This window comes from Quercus lobata, chromosome 12 (assembly GCF_001633185.2).
Source record: "Quercus lobata isolate SW786 chromosome 12, ValleyOak3.0 Primary Assembly, whole genome shotgun sequence".
NCBI lineage: Eukaryota > Viridiplantae > Streptophyta > Magnoliopsida > Fagales > Fagaceae > Quercus > Quercus lobata.
This window is the reverse complement of record NC_044915.1, coordinates 33005684-33025306: the sequence shown is the minus strand read 5'-3', so window position 1 is coordinate 33025306 and position 19623 is coordinate 33005684. Positions and strand designations below refer to the sequence as shown.

Below are 19623 nucleotides of genomic sequence, written 5' to 3'. Positions count from 1 at the left end.
ACGGCCTCCACAAAGTGGACGGATCACACAAAACGTTGTATAAATTATATACGTACATAAAGTGGACGGTATAGCCTCCACAAAGTGGACGGATCACCTAAACGGTGAATAATTTAATAAGTCCATAAAGTGGACGGTATAACCACCACAAGGTGAACGGACCATCGACTTGATAAAAAACTATCCATAAAAATGGACGGATAGTATATCGTATACGTCATAGACGGGTCCGATTAAAGTTGAGGAAAACTTTTTGAGTGGACGGATAAACAGAACAGTTTGTCCAAATTAACGCTTAACATGCAAGGAGACGGAGAGAAAATCCTTAAACGGATACAAATAATGAAGAAGCATATTATGAAAGAAAAACATTGTTCAATACAATAGCAAACTTAAAACAAACCGTTTACAAAGTACTAAAAATATTTAAAAAGGGGACGGATCCTCCTCAACAGTTACAAGGGTTTAATCAACTTTCTTGGCGTCGGCAACAGGAATCTCCTTCGGCATAGCGGACTCTCCGTCACCCTGAGCTGCTTCGTCTCCAAAGAGGTCCTCCGTGTTGTCTGAAGCGACGGGCAAAGCAGATGTCTGATCTTGGTCGCTGACGGATATCATGGAGACGTCCAGCTCTGGGTAGGCCTTATTTATCTGACGGAGTGCATCGTCGAAGCCTTGAAGGAATGATCCCCCAAGCTCCTTTAACAATGCCTCTGAGTCGCGATACTCGTTGACGGCATCTTCCTTGGCCTGACGGAGCTTCTTCTTCAGGTCCTTCACTTCATCTTCCTTTCCCCTCAAGGCCTTCTCAGCTTCTTCCGTCCTCTGTTCGAACTCTTGCCTGGTCTTCTCAGACAGTTCAAACTTCTGCTCCATTTTGGACTTCCACTTGTACAGTTGGCTAAGCTCCTCCTCCGTCTGCCCAGCCTTTGTCCGTACACGCTCCAGAGCCGCTTCACGGTTGAGGCAGCGATCCATCAAACCCTTCATCATAACTAAGGATTGAAATAGGCAAAGTCAAAGTGTAAGATTGAGAGCAAAGAGTGGACGGGCATACAATGACGGATGTAAACCGGTAAGAAAAACAGTTACCTGTCCAACAGCGAATAAACCCGTCTCCCCCATTGCCTCCGTCGAATGATTCCCCAGATCCTCGTAATCCTCTGCGGAAATTATCGACGAAAGTTTCTCCAAGGCATATTTCGAGTCGTCACGGAGAAGGGAAGGGGGCTTCTCCTCGTTGACGGGTGGGGCATGCATTAAGCCCTTACCGGTTCCATGTTTGGCTTGGGTGACGGTTTTAATACCTTCAGCCATCAAGCCCACAACAGGTTCCAAGGAAACCTTTGACTGCTTATATGGACGGTCAGACTTTGGCGGCTGCTTCCTCTTAGCCGACGACCCCGGCATCTTAGGAACAACAACTTCACCCGTCTTCTTTTGCTCGACGGCTAGTGATTTTATCATCGCCCTTCTCTTGGCGTCGTCCATTTCTGCAAATACAGGACGGATTAAGATTTTTACTCATTAAAAGCTAAGTTCAAGAGTGAAAGTTGACAGACTCACGTTTGTGTATTCTTTCGTCGTATGCAATGGCCTCGCGAGTAGGTTCTGGACCGTCATAATACCAATGTATTGTTTTTGGATTCACTAACTTGGCCCAGGTCCTTTCTTCCGGCTTAGTTTTTCTGCAAATCTCTTCAAGGAAACTGAACTCCTCAAGGCTAACTTGCGGGCGCCGTCTACCTACAGAGAAAGACGATCAGAATATACACATAAAAATGGACGGATATGAAAAGCAGAACAAAACTAAGACGGGTGCATACGCAATTGGTTTATCACTGCCCAGGTTGTGTCAACGGGCAGGTACTCCGTCTCCCCTGGATGGTTCATCCATCTGCTACCCTCCAGGAAGAAGTAACGACTCTTCCAGTCTCTATTTGAGTCTGGGGTCTCAAAGATCACCTTCAACAAGGGGCTCCGACTAGCAAAGCTATACATCCCCCTTGACCCAGAGATCTCATCTGGACGGTAGTTGTGAAGAAATTCACGTACCGTCAGTCTCCTCTCTCCGTTCGACCATGCACCATAGAGAATCTCCATGGCTATGAAGACTCTCCAGGCGTTAGGGGATATCTGTGTGACGGATAGCCCTAGGTAATGCAAAAGTTCCCTATGAAGTGTAGAGAGCGGGAACCGGAGTCCTGCCTTCAACGCCTGCTCGTATATCCCGACACCCTCTACCCCTTCATAGTAACACTTCTCCGACACATGGGGCAGACGGATGGAAACGTAGTCCGGTATTTGGAAGTTAATTCTAAAAGTGCTGAAATGTTTCTCCCTGATGACGGATGTGAACTTATGCACTGTCCACTCTGGCAACATGATGAACTTCCTCAGTCCATCAGCACCTACAACGGACTCCAGTGCCTGATTCCCGTCGTCATCAGAACCATCTACTTCAACTATCTCCACATCCTCTTCTGTAGAGGACGAAGAGGAGGCGGACGGACTCCTATCTTCGCCGGGACTCTCTTGGTCCTTATGACCAGACGGGTATACACTCTCGTATTCCGTCCCGTCACGAACCACTGACTGGTTACTTGACGCACTAGACATTTCCTACAATTGACGATAAAACCTAAGACTGACGGGTTTGTAATCACTGACGGGTATAATAAGCCTAACAACAATGCATGGACGGAAATGTACTTGATAATGTATTGAAGTACTTACCACACTTGGCGGATTAGGGGTGACGGTTGTTATAATCGGTAGATTCTCGACCACGACGGGGTGCTCTGACAAGGTTGACGGTTTCGCTCTGACAGTCGTTTTCAGGGTAAAAATTGTGAAAATGGGAGTAAGGCGCCTTATATATATATAGGAGATGCACGGAAGACGAAGCGACGCTTCGATCCTATACAACGGCCACTTAGAGATTGACATGTGTCATGCTCAATAAATGCTGATAACCTGTCAGTACACTTCAACAAATTGAACCCTTCATGTAACCATCAACTTGATGAGTCTTCTCCTGACGGGTTGATCCGTCTGGAACCGTCATCTTATCTTTCATGAATCCGACAATTAGTGTAAACTTTCTTAGCCTCACGGATCTCATTCCGTCATTAAAATACCCGTCATGCCCGTACTTTGTGATCGTCACCCCATTGATCCTCTGACCTAGAAGCGGACGGATCATTGGGGTGAAGGGGGCAACTGAAGATGATGAAATATGAGTCATGACGGGCCTACCTTAATGGGCCTGATGGATATAAACTGTTGGGCCTATGTAGAGGTGATCCTGCGCGCCTTGGAGGCCCATCGCTGAGGGCCCATAATTCGAAATGACCAAGTAAAGCCCTGAAAAGATTGGTATCAGAGTCCCACATTGGAAAGATATGGAGTTCTAGAAGAAAATCCTACTCTCCACCACTATAGTCCCACATTGGAAAGATCTGGAGGTAAAGAGCCACCTCTCCACCACTATAAAAGGGCCGACATTCTCACAAATCGAGGTAAGATTAATTGACCCCTCTCTAACGCTTTAGAAAGTGGAAGGACGAATTCTGACTTGATCTTCGGAGAGTGTTAGGCCGGCCCCATACCGGTGCTCTCTAAAGGTTTTCTCTCGATCGTTTTTGTCGTGCAGGTTCGATTCTGAGTCGCGAGCACGGTGTGACCCATTGGTGACAAATTTTCAACATCATCAATAACAAAAAAAAAGTCTATTAGAAGATGAGCCATTTGGTTTAGTTGGTGAGTAAAAGTCACCGTTTTGTATTTTGTCTTCTTTTCTTTTCTTTTCTTCAGTCAGTCACGCCATTTGAGTTTGTGCTCTTTTTTTTTTTTTTTTTTCTCTCTTAAATATTTATATGAGTTTGTATATATATTGTCATACTGTTACAACAAATTTCACAATATTTTCATAATTATTGAGGTATTAAGTTTTTATGGGTTAAAATAAAATAATAAAATATGAGACTGTGACTAACCACAATTGAAAATAAATTTTTTGCGAAAATGTTGTAACACTTGTTGTTATCACAATATTTTCACAATTGTTGAGATCTCAGTTTCTTATAAATCAAAAAAAAAAAAAAATAGTAAGTCCACAACATTTTCACATTAATTTCACAACAAATCATAGTTGATAAATTACTATTGATGGATAAAAAAGTGATATCAGTCGTGAGTTCCTTTTAAAATCAGTATGAACTTGCCATTTAGAATCTGTTATGAAAATAGTATGGAGATAACATTTTTATAAAAATAAATAATAAAATAATAGACTAAAACTTACCACAACTAAAAATAAAGATATTGTAAAAATATTGTGATATTTTGTTGTGTTCCTAGACATCTATTTTTGGTTTAGTCAAATTTGGTAAGCCAAAATTCATTGTTTCACGTACAATTTTCCTTTGTTGGCTTTTTGTTTGCTATTTTTTTTAATGCATAGTTTAAAGTGGTTGTCCCAATTAAAAACCAATAACAATTTACCATTTAGGATTTGTTGTGAAAATGTTGTGGACATAGCATTACTCAAAAATAAAATAACAAAATATCTTAATCAACCTCAAAAAAAATAATAATAATAAGCTACACTCTATTTCCATTATTGACTCTGCAAAATCCTTTTGAAGAAACCTAACTTAGAAAAGTGAAGTGAGAAAAACAAAGAAGAAAGAAAGACATTTAATCTTTTCAAAAAGAAGAAAAAAGAAAGCAAAAGTAGAGGTCAAGTTGCATTCTGAAGAGCCAGACGCATCACTTGGCAAAAAAAAACTTCTAAAGCAAGAATGGAACCAAGGCCCACCCACCATAGCTAAAATAAAATAAAGGTATTGAGAAAACCCTAACCAATTATCATAAAAAAATACATACAAATGTCCCGAAGGCTGGAAACCCTAGCACTCACCAGGTCGTATCTGTTGCCATCGAATTCAAACGCCTCGTAGTGGCTTCTCCTCCCTCTTCCTTTCCCGGAAAGCCTAATGGAATCGCCGATCACCTTCGCATCCTCTTGCGGTGGCTCTTCTTCGCTACTGCTCTGCGAAGGTTCCTTCTCCTTCTCCTTCTTGTTACTCTTGTTGTTCTTATTCTTAGTTTGTTGTGGTGGTTCCTCTTTGGGCTCGGCTTCATCTTCGGGAAGCTTGATACGCTTGAGCCTCTTCCGCCTTGGCGGGCTCTCCCCCGATGGCCTCCGTGCGCCTCTTCGTCCTCGTCGCTCGTCGAGATCTGCGCGAACCTCCGGTTCCCCATTGCGCTCTCTTTCTCTCTTGTGATGAAAATGACTAAATCTTAATCCCGCCAAGCGGTGCGGTTGGGGTTGGTATTTATATAAAATGTTGTCGGTTCGGAAATCGTCCTTGACTTTCACTTTTTCACCACTCTGCCAGAGCCAGTCCCTTACATCTTTGAGTCGTGGTGGTTCTATTTTTTCGGGGTTAATAAATAAACAAACTAGATCGTGATAATTTTTTTTTTTTTTTTTTTTTTGAGAAAAGATTGTGATAAGTCTGTTGATAAATTATAGGAAGTTTGTTTTTGTTTTTATATTTAATTAAAAAAATTTATATGTTAATCTATATATTCTATATATAAAACCGAAGTCTTTGAACTCTCCACAATTTTCCACATCAGCATTTTTTTAATTTTTAAATCTGATTTATTTTTTTAATTAAATATATATACACCCCTTCAAACTAAATACTCTTCCCCGATATAATTCTGAAACCCAAACCCAAACCAACATTGGTCCTCCTCTCCCACGACTCAACGACTCGAAGACTTTGAACTCTCCACAATTTTTCACATCAGCATTTTTTTTAATTTTTAAATCTGATTTATTTTTTTAATTAAATATATATACACCCCTTCAAACTAAATACTCTTCCCCGATATAATTCTGAAACCCAAACCCAAGCCAACATTGGTCCTCCTCTCCCACGACTCAACGACTCCGCCTTCTCTAGCACAACCGCTCCACCTTTGTCGAAGCCACCAACTTTGAAAATCTCTCTACCCTTCTCCTTCCCCCAAAACCCAAATCTCTATCCTTTTCCTTCCCTCAAAACCCAACTCTGAAATTTTTTCTAAAAACTATAAAAACTAAAACTAAAACCAAAACCTATAACATGTGACCACTCCTATTTATTCTTAGAAACCATCTCCTTCTCCCCAAATCCTCACCCAAAACTCCTATAGCATGCGACCCCTCCTCTCTCTTCTTAGAAACCATCTGGTCTAAACTTTCTCAAGTAGCAAATATAATACCAGTCCGATTTGTCTGAGCCCTGAAGCAAGATTTGGAAGAGGAGATCAGGTTTATTTGGGCGACTCGGACTGAGACTCAGGTAAGAATCTTTGTTTAATTGTTTATACCCGTGTGTAACTAATGTAAATGTCAAAACGTTTCCTTATGATTACATATACAAACATAGATGATTTTGAAGGAATTGGAAAGTTTTTTTTGTTTTTTGGATTTTGGAACTGTAACTATTTTGTTGTTTGTTTCCACTATAGTCTTGTTACAGTCATTTATTGTTGAAATTTTAATTTGACTATGTTTTGGAGGTGTTATGGTATCTATTATTGTTGAAATTCTAGGTAGTTCTTTGATCACATTATATGCCGGGAATGGTTGCAACAATAATGCATGATGTGTTTGATAAAATGTCTCAAAAAGATTGTATTGTGCCATTAATGAGGAAAATTGACATTTTATAGAAGTGCTAAGAGTAATCCAGTAAAAGCAACACTTTTCGTATGTTGTGTGTCACCATTGGATAGACACTTTTTTATATTACAATGCTGAATTTTTTTGTTAAAATAAAAAATAAAAAATCTGCGTGAGAGAGAGACAAAGATAAGAGACAGGATACAGATTACAGAGGATGTATGGTTGTTTTAAGGGGAATCTTATAGTGGGTTGTATTTGAAATTGTGATTTGCAAATGGGTTTATTTGATTTTGAGTGGCCCTTTTTCTATTTGGTCCTGAGAACATGTTGGATAACCAACATCAAAAGAGAAATAATTAGAATAGTTGATATCTTTAATTCTTTTTCGTTCATGGTTATAAAATTTACTGCTGTATTTCAACTTTTTTTTTCCAGGAAAAATAGAAAACTTAATGCTCTTTTTTTTTTTTTTTTTTTTTTTTTTTGGTTTTGTAGGGTTGCTAGGAACACAACCCAGCAGGTGAGAGAATCAATGGTTGTATTTACTTTAACTGTGAAACTTATATAATTATCTGTGTTACAATGTTGGTGTTTGTATTGATCCCCCTCTTTTTGTTGTGTTTTATTTGTGTGTGTGATTTAGATTGGTAGTAGATTGAGTTTGAGAAGAAACTATGGGGTCAAAGATAATAAATTTAGGGTGGATGCCTAGGCCCTTATGTTCAAGGGTGTGAAAGAAGCTTACTTATGTTATCAAGGTGGTGACAACCTTCTAATCAGTTCCCATCAAGCTTACTTATCAAGCTTGACGTTCCCATCTAAAAAAAAAAAAACCAATTAGGCCAAAAAAATTACTTTTATCCTCACCTTCACACAAGTTAACTTTTAAAAACCCACATGGTTGAAGAGAAAGAACAGAGTCCTGCCTTCACTAGCCTGCCACCACCGGTCAGCCGACAAAACCACTACTGGTAAAACTAATCTCTTGCGTTTTCCCCTTTCAGTTGTAATACCTGGGATTTTCTTTCTTAATCTTCTTCTCCTTCTAAGTGAGAGTTTGTTTGTGTAATTTGGGTGGCTCAATTTCTTTTTCCTTCCTCTTGATGTTCACATTGTCATGCTACTGTATTGTGCTTTTTCTTGAGACTTCGTAAGGGTGCGGAGAGAGTTTAGAAGGCTGTCACCAGCAGTCTACTGCCACCATCAAATGGCTGGAACCGCTGTAGGTAAATTTTTTTTCTTGTCCCTTTATTGAGCGTTAAATGTGATTTAGGTTTAGGTATTGTGGGTGTATTGATTTTGATATAGGAATTTTGTGTTTTAAGTTTAGGTTGTTTTCCTTCTCATTTGTGGTTCAGATTTTTTGCTTCACTCCCCATAGAAATTTGACTACTCAATTGAAGATTTTCATCAATTTTGTTTCATGGTTGACTTTTTGTTTTTCTTTTTCCCTCTATTAGAGGAAGGTTTTTGCTTTGAATGATGTTGGATTAATCTGGATGAACTATGGACTTTGAATTTCCTCGTTAATCTGTATGATTTCTTCTTTATATGTTTTTTACTTGTTGCCACTTATTAATTCATATAAGAAGATGTAGTTTATGCCTTATGGTTACGGATATCAATGTAATTCTTTTGCATGGTTTTATTATAGTTTTGGGATGGCTCTTCGCATGAGGAACTGTTACATTAATGGAACTGAATGAAGCTATTTTTGTTGGACAAAATGGAGTTTAGCCAATCTATTTTTATTTATTTATTTATTTTTGTAGGTAAAGATAAATTCTACTTATGGGTTTCATTGGTAATAAAAAGAGATATTTGGATGACCAGTTTGAAGTTTGAAGATTTCAAGAATTGCAAGATGACAACATGTACATTTTGTGGGCAAAGGTTGCTGGCCAAATCTGGTGTGGCATTGGGTTACATTCATGAGGTAACCTTCTTTGAGATAAGACTATTTGGTGGAGTGATGAATTTTGGTTATCCTTCTCTGCATAATGGAAGACAGTGTCACTGCTCATTCACTAAGTAATATTCCCCTAATATGAAACTATTTTTTAAATTACAACTGGAGAGATGTAAACCAATTTTGAACTTATAAATCTATTCCTATTCAAGAATAATAGAATCATAAAGTATAGTGATGATCTTTTTTTCTTTTTTCTTTTTTCTTTTTTAAATAGTAATTCATTTAAGCTAAAACATTATTTGCTAGGACTACGGCTTCACACTGCTGAAATTGTCAATTTGAAATTAGCAGATTTATTACACCATAAGAAGCTATACTTGGTTCTTGATATAGATCATATGCTACAGAAGAAGAATATTTAAAATAAAAAACAGATTTGCAAGGTATTTCTATTACCTTTATATTTTATTGTACTTTGGTAGTGTGCTTAGCATTTTGTATATCTTTGTTTTCAGGTATCATGGTGACATTCCATCTTTGTTTGTATGATCATTTCTAATAAGCTTGGCTATATACCATTGTAACTTGTCATGTTGTAGAACTTTTAGAGGTCAACATGAATGATTACCGTTAGGTTCTAAATCTATTGATGAGAGTTTTATTTGAGTGCTTTCAATTTGTCAATAGAATGTTCAGATTTCTAACCAAAGGTAGGTAAAACTTTCAAAGACATGGAAAGAGTCCAGAATTAATGAACATATAAAAAAAAAAATTAAATTTAATGAACTTCCTCTTCTTTTAACAAAGCTAAGGCCCTTTATTCACACATTTTTAAAAGAAGAAAGTGAAATGTTTGAGACGTACATTTATACAATGAGTGATCGCCTATTGGCACTATGCATTGTAAATGGCTAAGCTACTTGATCCTCTAGGAGAGTACTTAAGTGCTAAAGTGATTTCATGTAAGCATGGCACCCAATAAAATCAAAAGGGTCTTGATATCTTGCTTGGCCAAGAAAATGTTGTATTGATTCTTGATGATACAGATGTAGGTACATCTGTGTTCAACTGAATATCTCTGTTTAACCAATTTATTTTCACTTTAATATGATAATATTTGTTACACATAATACTTTTGATCTTACTGTTGTACCCACTAAAAGAAGAGGAAGTTCTTTCAACATTAAGAGTCCTCTTATTGGTAGGGAAGAGAGTCAGATTATGGAAATGGGCAATTTCATCATTATTTAAAGTATGTTGTAGTTTCATTCTCAAAGGATCTTGCTACATCATATTGAACTGGACCTGTTTGTGTTTTGAAATTAACTTGAACTCTTTTAAAAAAGACATGGTTTTGTATCTACTCTGTGTGAAACACCATAAAGAAATAAACTTTAACTTTTCAGCTTTAAATTATAAACTTTTTTTAGTCACTTTGGTTTCTCTTTAGTCAAACTGAGAAGGGTGAAGGAAAATTAAAAAAACAAAAACTTTCTTATGGATTTTATGAGATGCATATGTGTTGATTGTGACTTTTATATTGTAGAATGATGAATAGAACTGAGAAGTAAATATGACATTTTTTTAGGAGCCACTTGAAATAGTGAAAAAGCCTACAGGTTGCTTCTAATATTGCTACACTTGGATTATTCAAAAGTTATGTAGACATGTTTATGCATTAATACGTGGTGTATCTTTTTGGCAAATTTTACATATTTGAGGTTCTTTGGTAAACAATATTTTTATTTTATTTTTTTTGTTATGTGTATATGTGTAATTGTTTTTTATCTTAATTTTTACCTATCAAAAACACATCATTTATCCTAATACTTGAATGTCTAGATGAAGGATTTGCACTTAATCCATTGAGACCAAATTTGATCATGCAAGTGATTTTGCTACCAATAAAAAACTAGACTGTAACATGAAATTAATTCTTTTACCTAATTTTGTAGTCTAACTTGCAAAATGATTCTAATTTTAGAGTTGATCTCATTTTCAGTAGCTTTCCCGTGCATCGCACGGGTTAGCGACTAGTTTATAAATAAAAATAAATATAGAAATAAATAAGGGTAAATATCCATTTGACAACAATTTATTTAGTTTTTTAAAAATGTACTAAAATATATTTGTACTTAAAAAAATTTAAAAAGAATTTAAAAATTATAAAGCACGCCAAACAATGTTAAAGATATATGACTTTGAAATTACACGTATTTTAAGCAACACTTTTCAGTTTTTAAATAATATTACATGTATTTTCATACACTTTTTCACCCACATGAATTTTCAAAAAATACAAACAACGTTACTAGAATAATATTACCAAACGGGCCTACAAGTTTTGAGCGGCGGAAACTTGCTGGACTTGACTAACACGCTACACGCAGGATTAGGAAAAGAAATAGGCCGTTTGTTTGTTTGTAAACTTAAAAAATAGTTATGATTCAATTACAGCCGCTATTTATCAGAAAGAGAGGGTATTCTTAAGTTAAGAATCTTAAGGTTGCGTTTGGTACCGAGTAATGTTTTAGGATTTTCAGGACTGTTTAAAAATTCTCATGTTTGGTTGAAAATCACACTAAGGAATTAAATGTTAGGGGAATCTGGATTTCCTTTAACCCCTTTCAATAGCAATATGGATTTCCTTTAAAACAAGTTGGTATCTAGATTCCCAAGATTAAAGAAAATTGTATTTTTTTTTTATAAATTGACAATTTTAACCATTTTTTCCTTATCATTTAAGTAATTGAGATAAAATATAAAATAAATCATCAATATCTTTTCCTTTGTCTTTATCTCTTTCTACCAAAACAACATTATCTCTTCCTGCCAAAACAACATAAACAGGATAGATAACTCTATTAATATATTCCTCTTTTCTTCTTTTAGACTATAGTTTAAACTATAGTCTAATGAATTTATCATAATTTATAGTTTATATTTTGTTTTTCATTATTTATCTAGAGGAAGATTTTTTTTTTTTAAAAAAAGACTTATATTGGATTTACAAATCTAAGTATAGAATGGAAAAAAATAAATAATTCAGTTAAAATTCCTAAGAATAAACCAAACATTATAATCTTACATTCCTAGGAATCTTATTAGATTCACAATTAAACCAAACATAGGAATAATTGCATTTCTACGCATCCAGATTGCAAGGCATCACATTCTTAGGAATCTGGATGCCAGGAGTAATGTGGATTTCCCATACCAAATGCCACATAAGTTTTAAAACACTTGGTAAGATGCTTGCTACTCTAAGTAACTAATTAGCTCATGGAGGGTCAATTAGCACAACATTTAATAAAAACTTGATTTCTTGCAAGCTTCTCTAATCTCTTACTTATCATTAATAAATCATAATTTGCTTCTTTATTTTTTATTTTTTCTTGTCTTGTAATTCTTTTATTAATATATAATACCAAAATTACTAAATATTATGATTGTAAGGACACAATTTGCTCCACAGCCTTAGCGAATGGTCAATGGCTCAATGAGCCCAAAACAATGAATTTGTTAGAGAGTGGGCTTGAAACTGAACTTTCAATAAGTTAGGTGGATAAGGATCACCAGTAGGTTAGTTATTAATGGAAAGAATAAAACAAACAGTTTTGAACAAGAAAAGTTCTCCTCGGTCAAGTCCGAGGAAGATCTGTTCTTATATATTTCTCTTAGTCTTATACAAAAACTATAGTTCTTGGATATACAATGATTTTTCTCTAGTTTTCCTTATCATCCCCTTTGTGATGGGGTTCTTCTCTTTTATATTCCCTCACTTTCTTTCATCTCAGCCCTTCACGTGTAGGTCAGATTGCTAATCTTCTTGACATTTGTCCCATTAGCACCTTCTTGAAATCTTTGGGGGTAGCTGTAAGGCTGAAGTCACTGTTCAGATATCACTTCCACATTAATGCAGCCAGGGGGTTAGATGCAGAGCATTCAATGCAGTGGTAGCAACTTTCTTCTCAGATATTTCCCAACTCTCTTTTGTCTCATCCTTTTCTGATGTTTATCCTTACGAGCATGATTGTCTGTTACCTAGTACTTGATGGCTAGTTGGCCTCCCGGCCTCTACCCTACTGGCCGAGGAGGTAATGTTCCTCAGACAATGTCCCCTGTTCATCATGACCTGATATCTTCCTCGGCCCAATATCTGTCTGCCTTCACTTGTACTAGTCTGTCCTCGGGTTATCTAACGTCCTCGGGCGCGGCCCATGGCCCAATACCTATATTTGGGCCCTTCATCCCTACAATAGCCTCTCGAAATTCCACTCTTCCTCTCATCGGAAAGAAGGGGATTTTGATTTTTGGCAACCATACATCCTATGCTTATGTCACTTTCTCTTGTGCAAGTGTCTTTTCAAGTAGAAAAGGGCACACTCCTGACGCTTCGACATCTGGGATGCTTCAACATTTAATTCATACAGCGTCCTATTCCCCACGTTCTATGGTGTGATGGAGATCAAGTAGAAAGGGGCACATTCCTGACGCTTCGGCATCTGGGATGCTTCAGCATTTAATTCATATAGCGTCCTATTTCCCACGTTCTATGGTGTGATGGAGATCTTACGATGGAGAAATTTTTATTGGGATTTGAGCAGGAACTCTCTTGCTTACTTTTCCCACCCTTATATAAATTGCTCGAAGATTATGGGTGTTCCACTTTTTGCACCTTTAACTCTTAAGAATCAGTCCGAGGAGCCCTTCTATTTTTTCGTAAGTAACCTTTAGTATTCCTTCTTAGTTTCAGGACCCTTTCTTCCTCGGCCTCTTAATTTACACCCTATTCTCTTAACACCCTCTCCTACGTTTCAAATGGGTAGGTTTGCTAACTTAGGAGACACCCCAGAGGGCATAGAGAACTTTAAGGCCCATTACCACATACCAACTGGGGTTTTGATCCGGTATTGCCATCAAGGGGAATGACATGCCATGAGATTGGAAGGGGAAGTGGTAATCCCCATAATTGCTTTCATAGAGGGAGGGATGCGGATTCCCATGGGTAGAGGGCTAGGGATTTTCTAATTGCTCATAGACTCTGCTTGACCTAGTGCGCCACTAATATGTTTAGGATATTAGGTAGCATAGACACCCTTAACGAAAAGATGGGTGTGAACCTCACCGATCATGATGTTAATTGGGTCTATAACTATTAGCACCTCAAAGGCCAAGGATTCTACCTGAAAACTAGGGTCCCTGAAGTCAGGCTCATATCGTGCCTCCCCGATACTAACAAGGGTATTGACAAAGACTTCTTAATTATCTCGGGTGAATGGCATGATGGACTTCATTGCCCAACACGAGATGGGATACCAGGTGGGGTGCTTAGGTTTAGGCTTATTGCTCTAACACTATCCCTTTTCTCACTGACAGTTTCTCTTTTGTTTTTACTCTTCTTTTCCTAATTTGTAAACTTATTTTTCTTTACTCAATAATTTCCTATTCTAACAATATTTTTGTTTTTGGGCGACCTTGTAGATAAGTACTCTACAGTCCCAAGCTTCAATCTTGTCAACGAGCCCAACCTGACGAGGATACTCCAGTTAGAAATTTTTGTCCACACCGACAGACAACTGCGAGCGACTCACATCATCCTCGGCTACAGGCCCATATCCACCAGCTTCCAAGCCCCAAAGTACGTGATCAAGGCGAAGGACCCTCGACTGCATCAAATTAATATTGCAGTACCTGGCTTCCTTATCGATCCTCCTCTTAAAGGCATTCATTTAATAGAACTACCTTCCCAGTGCAGCACCGAGGAAGAGGCAACATCTTCCCACTTGGTTTTAAAGAAGCGGCCAAGGTAGTGGAGGTTTCGAATTCTAAGGAGGATTTCAAAATTTTTGACCAGCCTCAGTCTCCAAAGCCTTCAAGTGCTACTTTCAACTAACTTCCTCCTGCACAAGTTAGCAGCATCCAGGAAACTTCTGATATACCTGATACAATGGTGCTACAAAGAAAGCCCAAAACAAGCCTGCTCAAGCTTCTCGAGTCTCACCTTAGAGGATCAGTGCCAGAGGTGGCCGTCTAGACCTGACCTCCCACCCCTCTTCCCACCCACACTTCCCAACCTAAACCTGTGGACAAGAAGAGAAAACGGGACCAAAAGGACAAGGACATGGTTGAGGAGGGAGAGGTTGTCCCTTCCAAGGAGCTTGAACCCCAAAAAGGGGCCAAAATAGCTAAGGGAACATAGACAAGGTCCTCAAGTGTGGGGGCAATCGTGGAGAGAGGACATGATCGTTGCCCAAAGGTCCAGATCTAGGACCCCTCCTTGGTGTTGGATGGAGCTCCTTCCCCTGGACTCTTCCATCAGGGACTTCCAGCAAGGGAAGGTAGGTTATGTGGCTAATGCCTTGGAGTAGCCACTAATGCTACCTCAAGACATGGCTGACTTGAGATCATTGAAGAAACATGAAGTGTTTCTAGCCCTGAAAAGGGATTTACGGATGGTAAGCCCCTTCTTTTTTACTAAGTGTTCACGTTGTTTCCACTTACATTTATAATAAATAAAAAAAAAAAAAAAAAAAAAAGGCAATCCAAGCAACGCACATCGCCGAGGAGTTGGTAAGTGACTCCCATAAGCAGATGAAGGAGGTGGAGGGGTGGCGTATAGCTGCCGTCGAGGCGTTTACACTAGCCAAGCAGAGAATCAAGGACTTTAACACCAAGCTAACCGAGGCAAACAGAGACAAGAAGAGTGCCAAGGCAGCTCTGGAGGGGGCCGAGAGGCAAGCAAAAAGCCAACGCCAACAATTGTGCCACACTGAAGACCAGCTTACTTTGGCTAAAGAGCAGATAGGGGCTCTGAAGAAAAAGCTGGAAAAGGCAAAGGAGGCTACAACTAAGGTTGAGCAGGAAGGATACAAGGTCGAGGTGGCAGAGACCGAGGAGAACCTTAGGGCCTAAGTCACTAGGGTTTGTAGAGACTATTGCCTCCAAGTGTGGAATGAAGCCCTGAACCAAGCTGGGGTGGATGCTTCTTCCATACTAAGAAAAGCAAAAAATGCTTTCTATCCCCAGCCCTCCAAGTAGCAAGTTCTTCGAGCTCCCAAGTTGAGGCTGTTCCCAAAGCTCCAGAGCCTAGCTTGGTTGCTTCTGTTGGTGCTCTTCCACATTCAACCATCCTTCCCAAAGAGGTTAATCAAGCCAGTGCTACGGAGAAAGAGAAGGAGCCAACAAAGGAGACAGCGCCTGAGCTAGCTAAGCTTCCACCTGCACCCAAAGATTCCTCCAAAGAGAAGGGAGCCTTCCCAGGCCAAGAACTGGTACTGGTCACCCTCCCCTTCGTTGCCAAGGAGGACCCTAAGGGTAAGGGTACAGCTCAAGCAACAGTGCCCAAGGTGTCTGTCAAGACAGCAGCAAAGGCCAATCCTCCTCCCTCCAAGACCAAATAGGACTAGTTATATTTTGTTGTCCCCCCCCCCCCCCCCCCCTTTTTAAATGTTCCTGTTACATGTATTTTCTTTTTTATCCATAATTGTATTTTTTTTTTTTTACATGTACTTCTTTTGTCTTTCCAAGGCTGTACTTAATGAATAGTATCAAGTTTCTTTATATCTTCAGCGTGTTTATATTGAGTGAAAGGTTATCTCATTATTGCTTATAATTTCATTGATGTAAATTCAATCTACAATCTCTTCTAATTAAGACATAGCATTGTCTCCAACCTTGACAAGTGTCTATACAATTTGTAACCTAACTACCAAATCTCATGCAATTGGCAACTTAATAAATTAACTTCCAAACACTTCATAATTGATAGTTTGTAATTTAACTTAGAAACACACTTTGTGTACCTGCCATACTTGGCTTAAAAGGTTAGGTGCACTTCAAGATTCCATCCATAACTTCAAATAAATATGGAATGTTAATTTGTCCAAGGCATGCAGCCCGAGGAAACTAACGAATCTAGGGCTTCAATTAACACTTCAAGTAGTATGGGGTGTTAATTTACCCAAGGCATAAGGTCCAAGGAACCCAGACATAACCAATGTTCTGTTTAACACTTAAAGAAATAGGAAATGTTAATTTACCCAAGGTATGTGGTCTGAGGAATCAGACATGACTAATGTTCTGTTTAACATTTAGATAAATAAGAAATGTTAATTTACCCAAGATATGTGGTCTGAGGAACCAGACATGACCTCGGTTCTGTTTAACACTTAGATAAATAGGAAATGTTAATTTACACAAGGTATATGGTCCAAGAAACCAGGCATAACCAAGGTTCCGTTTAACATTTAGATAAATAAGCAATGTTAATTTACCCAAAGTATGTGGTCCGAGGAACTAGGCATGACCAAGGTTCTATTTAATATTTAGATAAATAAGCAATGTTAATTTACCCAAGGTATGTGGTCCGAGAAACCAGGCATGACCAAGGTTCCGTTTAACATTTAAAGGAATAGGAAATGTTAATTTACCCCCAAGGTATGTGGTCCAAGGAACAAGACATGATCAAGGTTCTATTTTAACACTTAGATAAATAAGCAATGTTAATTTACCCAAGGTATGTGGTCTGAGGAACCATGCATGATATGTTTAAAACTTAAATGAATAAGATGCACGACATATAATAGTAAAAATAAAAGATGGCAGGATTGCCTTTCATTAATAATAATACATTCATAAGTTATTTACATTTTAAGAGCGTGATATAACATTTTCATCTAAATCTTCTAAAAAGTAAGCACCTATACCAACCACTGAGGAAATGCGGTATGACCCCTCCCAATTGGGCCCTAGCTTTCCCCATGATGGGTTCTTTGCAGTGTCCACAACTTTTCTTAATACCAAGTCACCTGGTGCTAATGGCCTTGCCCATACGCCTGTGTCATACCCCTGCTTAAGTTTCTGCTGATAATATGCCAATTGGACCATGGCAACTTCTCTTTATTCATCAACCAAATCTAGGCTTTTCTCCAATAACCTATCATTGCTGTCTGGGGTAAATAAGCTCGTCCTCAGTTTCGAAAACCCAGTCTCTAAAGGGATCACAGCTTCGGACTCATAAGTCATTGAAAATGGTGTCTCCCTAGTTGACCGACGAGGAGTAGTCCGATATGTCCAGAGAACGTGTGGTAGCTCCTCCACCCATCTACCCTTTGCCTCATCCAACTTCTTCTTAAATCCATTCACTATAACTTTTTTGACTGCCTCAGCCTGCCCATTTCCCTGTGGATAAGCTGGAGTTGAATATCTGTTCCTAATGCCCAATTCACAGCAGTATCTTTTGAAAGCTTTACTGTTAAACTAGAGCCCATTACCCGAGATGAGGGTGTGAGGAATCCCAAATTGAGTTATAATGTTTTTCCACACAAACTTTTTTTGCATCCAGATCTCTAATATTGGATAATGGTTCAGCTTCCACCCACTTCGTGAAGTAATCGGTTCCTACCAAAAGCCATCTTTGGTTTCCCACAACCTTAGGAAATGGTTTGACAATGTCCAAGCCCCACTGAGCGAATGGCCATGAACTAGACAGAAGATTAAGGACACCCCTTTGCTGATGAATGTTAGGAGCAAATCTCTAGCATTGATCACAATTTTTTATGTATTCTCGTGCTTCTTTCTGCATATTTGGCCACCAATACCCCTAAGTAAGGGCTCTATGTGATAGCGACCTGCCCCCTGTATGACTTCCACATATTTCTTCATGTAACTCTTCCAACAATGGCTCCATTGTCTCAGGATGGACACAAAGCAAGTATGGTCTAAAGAAGGAATGCTTGTATAACTTTTGCTTCTCGGACAACCAGAAATAAGGAGCTTTCCTCCGTACCTTATCCGCCTTTCCCTTCTCATCAGGCAGAGTACCTTCTTTGAGAAACAAGACCAAAGGATCCATCCAGCTAGGTCCGACCATGATCCGGTGAACTTGGACCTTTTCCTTTCTCTCTTCGGTGGGCTTATATAGATCCTCAACAAGTATAACTCGAGGTATGCTTTGTCCAAAAGAGGTTGCCAAAGTCGCCAAAGAATCAGCATGTGTATTTCTGCTCCTCAGGATTTGTTGTATGGTGAAAAACTCAAAACTTGACTGCAAACACCGAGCTTGATTCAAATACCCTTGCATTCTCAAATCTTTAGCTTCCAACTCTCCCTTTACTTGGCCTACAACCAACCTTGAGTTTGAGAACACTTCCACTACCTTTCCTCCCATCTTTTGAACCATGGCAATCCCTATTAGCAAGGCCTCATACTCGGCTTCATTGTTTGTGGCCGAGAATCCTAACCTTAAAGATTTCTCAATAGCGATCTTGTTAGGGGACACCATAACTAGCCCTACTCCAGATCCTCTTTGATTAGTTGCACCATCAACATACAACTTCCAAGATGAAGGCTCTGGTAGAGAAACTACCTTAACTTGTCTTCCCCCAAGTTTTGCTCCTTGTCCTCCGTCTCTACTAGAGACTCGGTAAATTTTGTCACCAAATCTGCAAGAACTTGCCCTTTAATGGAGGTCCTTGGCATATACTTAATGTCAAATGCCCCCAAAATTGTCCCCCATTTGGCAATTCTCCCTGTATAACCAGCCTTTTGGAGCAATGCCGACAGAGGAAGTTGGGTTAAAACCACAATTGTATGAGCTTGAAAATAATGGGGGAGTTTTCGCGTAGCATGCACCACAGCCAAAATAGCTTTCTCTAAAGGTAAATAACGAACTTCTGCTTCATGTAGTGACTTGCTCACATAATAGATTAACCGTTGTACTCCATTCTCCAGCCTTACCAATACTAGACTTACTGCATAGGGAGCCACATCAATATAGGCAAAGAGAACCTCTTTCTCATCGGGTCTGAACATAATGGGTGGCTGAAAAAGGTAATCCTTCAATTGATGAAAAGCTAAGGCACACTCTTCAGTCCACTCAAACTCATTCCATTTGTGCAACAGTTGGAAGAAAGGCCTACATCTATCTGCGGACCGAGAAATAAATTGGTTCAAGGCTACAATCATTCCTATCAACTTCTAGACTTCTTTGGGATTTCGAGGAGGTTGTAAATTATTAATT

At 38.7% G+C, this 19623-nt stretch overlaps 1 long non-coding RNA gene across 1 annotated transcript; it reads left to right on the top strand.

Moving 5' to 3' along the window:
• The first annotated feature begins 6158 nt into the window (after positions 1-6158).
• On the top strand, positions 6159-7394 carry LOC115970836. The gene is made up of 3 exons (XR_004087156.1): positions 6159-6362; positions 7184-7208; positions 7332-7394. It is a non-coding gene; the product is annotated as an uncharacterized LOC115970836 (long non-coding RNA).
• The last annotated feature ends 12229 nt before the right edge of the window (positions 7395-19623 follow it).